This window comes from Triticum urartu, chromosome 4A (genome assembly GCF_056163025.1).
Source record: "Triticum urartu cultivar PI428250 chromosome 4A, HENAU_Tu73, whole genome shotgun sequence".
Classification (NCBI taxonomy): Eukaryota; Viridiplantae; Streptophyta; class Magnoliopsida; order Poales; family Poaceae; genus Triticum; species Triticum urartu.
The window spans coordinates 607,627,090-607,633,783 of NC_141876.1; the positions used below are offsets into that span (position 1 = coordinate 607,627,090).

Here is a 6,694-nt window from a genome sequence, read left to right on the forward strand (position 1 = left end):
TCCTTGTTCCATAATCCATCAAATCATTCACCCAAAACTTGAAAACTTCACAACACAAAAGTCAGCAGAAAATCTCGTGAGCTCCGTTAGCGAAAGAAAACAAAACACTACTTCAAGGTACTGTAATGAACTCCTTCTTTATTTATATTGGTGTTAAACCTACTGTATTCCAACTTCTCTATGGTATATAAACTACTCCCTCTGTTCCGAAATGTAGGTCGTTTAACGATCTGTAGTACAAAATTTCCTACGCTACAAAATTTCTTGAGTTTCCCATTCTACCCCTCTTCTCGTGCCGACCGACACGTTCCCCTCTCTCGCGCGCGATACTGCCCACCACTCACTCCCCTCCACTCGTCTCTCTCTTGCGCGCGACATGCCCTCTCTCTCTCCCTCTCGCCGGCATCTTGCTCCGCATCGCCGCCTAGCTCACCGCTCCCCACGCACCGCCGCCTAGCTTACCGCTCCCCACGCGCCGCCCTCTCCTACTCCGGCAACGCGGTGCTGGGCGAGGAGTAGATGCAGAAAGCTGCCATTTTTATGCGCCGGCAACGCGGTGCTGGGCGAGGAGTAGATGCAGAAAGCTGCCATTTTTATGCGCCGGCAACGCGCTGCTGGGCGAGGAGGATGTGCGCACTGGCGCTAGATCTGAGTGCGCCGGCAGTCGATCTGCTTTGAGGCATGAAGGAGGCGCTGAACCGGCCCGGGCGTGAAACGGCGGCGTGGGGAGCTGGAGCACGAGCGGGAGGAGCTAGAGCCGCATCTGGATGTCGCCGTGATGATGAGCCGCATCTGGACGTCATCGTAGATGGACAGGGCTTTAATCTGGAGCTCATTTAACTTGGCCAGGGCTTAAATCTGGAGCTCCATGGCGTTCCACAAGCGCGGCAGCCAGGCAATACTCCACTTGTACTGCATCAAGGTCTGACCACCATCTCCTCTTTGATAGAACAAATTCTTCTTCCCTTCCCTGATTTATTTTCCTCTTCGATTTGGCCAGATGGATGGAGTAGAGAGCCTGGAGTAGGACAGAGCCTTGGACAGGAGCCATGGACAGCTCATGACAGACTTCATTCCTGTAGAGCCTGATGCAGCACAACATCACAAACTTGATGGTAAACTTTGTGTACGCATCTTGGTAAACTTTGTGTTGTGCCAAGAGTGTTCTTTCCTGTAGTGGAGCTAATTTTGTGTCTTTGTTAATATTCTCATGAGCTTCTGTTAGCTAGTCTTGGTCATGAATCTGCAGCTTCACCTAGTTACCTTGTGCTGCAATTCTTGCTGTGTTATAAAGTGATTCTTGCTGCTGGTAACTTGGTATAGCTTTGGATTTACTGAAAATCTGCAGCTTCTGTTGTGCCAGGAGTATGTAACTGCATCAAATGTACTGAAACTCTCCTTATAAATGCACTAAAACTCTGCTTAGCTAGTGGCTGGTTCTCTATAAATCAGACTAGATGTGTTCTTCTTGTTTGTTTTTTGAACTTGCCACCAAAATTTGCAGTAGTAAACTGAAAAGTTTGGTGGTACCGTGGGATGTTAACTTGTCTTTTGAACTTTCCACCAAAATTTGCAGTAGTACTTTAGTTAAAACTAAAATTGACTAAGACCTTTAATTTCCTTTATTTTAAATTATTTGAAACCTTTTCCTATAGTTAAAATTAACACAAATTCATTTCTGAACCAAGGAGTACCAAGGAGTACTTGCTTCCTTTTCTGATTGCTTTCTTGCACACACATTAACTGAAACATTAACACACACACAAACTTGATGATGATTGATGCTGCTGTTAAGTTTCAGTTAATTAACTTAACTAAGAATGTTTCAGTTGATTAACTGAAAAAGTTTCAGCTACAGTATACTGTTGACTTAATTTTTTTGGCTGTATACATCAACATTGGATGCTATTACTTCATCGCCGTACCCCTTGGCGTGCTCCTCGGCTTCAAGTTTGCAAACAGTAGTTTCATTAGTTTAGTGTAGGACTTACAAGAGGAGGAGAGCTACTGCAGTGCCCTCCATATTCTTGCTCTCTTCAATGTGGCTGTGGCTGGTTCTCTATAATGATTGACAATTGCACTAGAGTGAAAGAAATAATGCCTTTTGACTTCACTTTTCTTTGCATACCTGTATTACAGTTTGTTTATCTACTCCAGCTAGTCATGAATGTTCATTGCTTTGGCGAGGGAACTTCTGTAGTCGAACATGTTTAGACATTCCAGTCTTGTTCAGTAGGAGTACTTCTATCTCTACATATACTCCAGTCTTGTTCTGAATTTGTTCACTTGCTTACCAGTCTTATTAACTTAATATTGTGAACTTAATTGTTGCTTGCATATTAATGACAGCAAAATCATGATAGGAGTAGTTTCTGTAAAAAATCATGACATGCCATACAAGCTACTGAAACTCAGGAGTAGTTTCAGTAAAATCGTGATAGGCCATACAAGTAAAATCGTGTGGAATTTTCCTTAAATTAAAATTAAAATCGTGTGGACTTGCTGTTTAGTTTTAATTAAAATTAGGAGTAGGAGTAGTTCTTGGAGTATGAGTAGGAGTAGGAGTAGTTCTTGGTTAATTAAACATTTTTCATTTAATTAAAACTAAACTAAACTACTCTTCTCCTCTCCTCTCTTCTCTTTCTTATGTCTTCTCTTTCTCTTTTGCCCTCTTACAATAGTGCAACAATATGAGACCTAAATCAAATGAAACCAAATGAAACTTTCACTAATGGAGTACTCCTCTTGCTCTCTTCTTTTCTCTTCTTTCTTTCTTTCTTCTTGGAGTGCTTGATTATCTTCCAGTTCCCTCTCTTCTCTCTCTCTCTCTCTCTCTCTCTCTCTCTCTCTATGTGTGTGTGTGTGTGTGTGTTGTCCTGTCTTCCTGCTCTCTCTCTCTCTCTCTCTCTCTTCCAGTGCCCTCTCCTCTTCTCTCTTAATTAAACAAAAATGATCACACAAATGATGCACTCCACACAAAATCCAGTTCATAGAAGCCTTTTGCAAACATATGGAGTAATTTCACATGGGGTTTTCCGAAAATGATCATACAAATGATGCACTCCACACAAGTCTCTTCTCAAGGAGTTACATATACTCCACACAAATAATCACAAGCATCTTAACAAGCAACTCCTCAAGCATCTCGACAAGCATATCAACAAGCAACTCCTCTTCTCTTCTCTTCTCTTCTTCAGTATGGAGTATCAATTTAATTAAAATGTGTTTCTGTATGCATATGTGTTTAGTTAAGGATGTACAATATGGAGTAGTCAATTTAATTAAAATGTGTTTCTGTTAATCAAAATAAACTGAAACCTTTTCTGTACAGTGTAGGAGTAACAATTTTCTGTTAATCAAGATAAACTGAAACCTTTTTCTTTAATTAACTTAAACCTTTCCAGTTCTTTAAAATTAACTGAAACCATTTGTGGTAATTAAAATTATCTCAGCAAGCTTTTTTTTGTTAATTAACTGAAATCATTTACTGTAGGACTTGCAAGCAGCTGTGCTTGCAAGCAGTAGCCCTTCTCTCTTATTCTCATTTCTCTCATCTCAAGCAGTTAAAAACTTTATTTAATTAAAACTACTTCACACAAAATTAAATGAAACTTTTCAAACAAAAATGATCATATATATATGGACTAAAGTTTCAGTATAGTTCCAAGCACAGTAAAGTTTCAGTAATGTTATGGAGTACTGAATTTTGCAATTTTGGTTCTCTGTAATTTTGCAATGTTGCTTGCAGTCAGTATTGCTTTAATCTGTGAAAATTGGAGTAGCATTATTGCTTGCTCTGTAGTGCATTTTTGCTAGGGACCTGATACTCCATAGTCCATAGTAGTGCATTTTTTCGGCAACCTAAACTGGCGTAAACTAGAGTAGGACCTGATACATTTAAGCCATTTGCTAGCACTTCTTGCAGCAGTACAGTAGCATGTGAGCACTTCTTTCAGTAGTATGTTGGAGCTACAAGTAGGACTTGCTATTATAGTAGGACTTGCTCTCTTCTTCTTGATAGGACCGTGTACAAGAGCTGTGACTACGACTACGACGACTCCGGACTCCATTCCGAAAGATTGCCACCGAGTAGAGATGCTTGGTGCCACTGTTAACAGCAAGTCGCGGCTCTTACTCATAGCAACTGTTAACAGCAAGTGCTGATCATAGTAAAAGATTAAAGAAACTTGAGGAATGAATATTTTTTAATGATGTTTCTTGTGCCATATTTTCCCAGGAATGAGTACTTCAAACGCTGGTAGCATCATCAGCACCAAAGGGTAGCTTCAGGTTCTCTCCTGGCCATGGAGCCATGGGCTGTGAATATTAAGCACGAAACAGGGGTCTCCTTTCCTCTTAAGCAGAGTAAGTACTCCATTATGATGCAAATTGTTGGAGTATCTTTCTAAAATTTTGAAAAGGAATCAAGACCTACAGTTTTACTTTATTTGGCATTCTTTCTGTATACACACATTTGGCATTCTTGTTCAAATTATCAGTTCAAATTTAGTGATATCTCTGAATTATACTCCATCAGTACTGCCAAATTCAGTTAACTTGTTCACATTATTTGTTGAATTGTCGGCAACAAACATCTAAATCAAATGCAGGCAGCAGCTTCGGTTGAGGAGATGAACCTGGGCAGCAGCCGAGCCCAGCAGCAGGTCGAGGAAGAGCCTCCACCTGGGCATGCACGGGCCAGGAGGAGCTCCTGGACGTGGGAGAGGAGGAGCGCCTGGGCTGGAGGTGGAGGCGCCTGGACCTGGGCGCAGTCGCCGGATGTGGGAGCGCCTGGACCTGAGCGTAGTCGCCGGATGTGGGGGTCCCTGGACCTGGGCGCAGTCGCCGGATGTGGGGGCGCCTTCGACCTGGGCGCAGTCGCCGGAGGTGGGGGCGCCTGGGACCTGGGCACAGTCGCCGGATGTGGGAGCGGAGGTGGCGATGGAGGGCGGAGGTGGGGGTGGAGGGCTAGGGCGGAGGTGGGCGTGGAGCTGGAGGGCTGAAGGTAGAAGACGACGCAGGCTTCAAATTCAAATTGGGGGTAGTACGGTCCTTTTGCACGATTTCACCTGGTCGGAACAAGGTCGCCAGCGACCTACATTTCGGAACGGAGGGAGTATTTTACTAGCCATAAATTTATCAAAATAAGCAAACAATACACGAAAAACAGAATATGTCAAAAACAGAATAGTCGGTAGTAATCTGTAACTAACGCAAACTTCTGGAACTCCAAAACTTCAACCAAAATAGGACGACCTAGACAACTTGTTTATTGATCAGAAGCAATTGGAATCAAAATTTTATCACGTTCTGGTGATTTTTAACAATTATTTTTGTGAACAGAAAGTTTCTGGAATTTACAGCAAGATCAAATAAGTATCATCCGAGAAGATCCTAATTAAACTTGGCACAAACACTAATTAAAACATAAAAACACATCTAACCAGAGGCTAGATCAAATATTTATTCCTAAAAAGAAGCAAAAGCAAAAAAACTAAAAATAAAATTGGGTTGCCTCCCAACAAGCGCTATTGTTTAACACCTCTAGCTAGGCAAAATAGCAAGGATAGATCTTGATATTGCCATCTTTGGTAGGCAATCCATAGGTGGCTCTCATAATAGATTCATAAAGTAATTTTATTTTCTTTCTAGGGAAGTGTTCCATGCCTTTCCTTAATGGAAATTGGAATCTAATATTCCCTTCCTTCATATCAATAATTGTACCAATCGTTCTAAGGAAAGGTCTACCAAGAATAATAGGACATGAAGGATTGCAATCTATATCAAAAACAATAAAATCCATGGGTACATAATTGCTATTTGCAACAATAAGAACATCATTAATTCTTTCCATAGGTTTCTTAATGGTGGAATCCGCAAGCTGCAAGTTTAAAGAGTAATCATCAAAATCACGCAAACCTAGCTAATCGCACAAAGTTTTTGGGATCGTGAAAACACTAGCACCCAAATCACACAAACCATAGCATTCATGATCTTTAATTTTAATTTTAATAGTAGGTTCCCACTCATCATAAAGTTTTCTAGGGATAGGAACTTCCAACTCAAGTTTTTCTTCATAAGATTGTATCAAAGCATCAACGATATGTTTAGTAAAGGCTTTATTTTGACTATAAGCATGTGGAGAATTTAGCACGGATTGCAACAAGGAAATACAATCTATCAAAGAGCAATTATCATAATTAAATTTCTTTGAAATCCAAAATAGTGGGTTCACTAATATCTAGAGTTTCGATCTCTTCAATCCCACTTTTACCAATTTTTGCATCAAGATCTAAAAACTCTGAATTTTTGGAACGCCTTCTAGGTAAAGGTGGATCATATTCAGTCCCATCATTATCAAGATTCATATTGCAAAACAAAGATTTAATAGGGGACACATCAATAAATTTTAGATCTTCATCTTTATTTTCATAAAAACTAGAAGAACATGCTTTCACAAAACAATCTTTCTTAGCACGCATCCTAGCGGTTCTTTCTTTGCACTCATCAATGGAAATTCTCATGGCTTTGAGAGACTCATTGATATCATGCTTAGGAGGAATAGATCTAGGTTTCAAAGAATCAATATCAAGAGAAATTCTATCAACGTTCCTGGCCAATTCATCCACTTTAAGCAATTTTTCTTCAAGCAAAGCATTGAAATTCTTTTGCGAATTCATAAATTCTTTAACAC

The 6,694-nt window shown here is 40.5% G+C and overlaps 1 long non-coding RNA gene across 1 annotated transcript; it reads left to right on the forward strand.

Annotated features, from left to right (window-relative positions):
- The first annotated feature begins 338 nt into the window (after nt 1-338).
- On the forward strand, nt 339-4,936 carry LOC147977260 (uncharacterized). The gene is made up of 4 exons (XR_015602204.1): nt 339-922; nt 1,001-1,115; nt 4,238-4,365; nt 4,611-4,936. It is a non-coding gene; the product is annotated as an uncharacterized LOC147977260 (long non-coding RNA).
- Nucleotides 4,937-6,694: the final 1,758 nt, after the last annotated feature.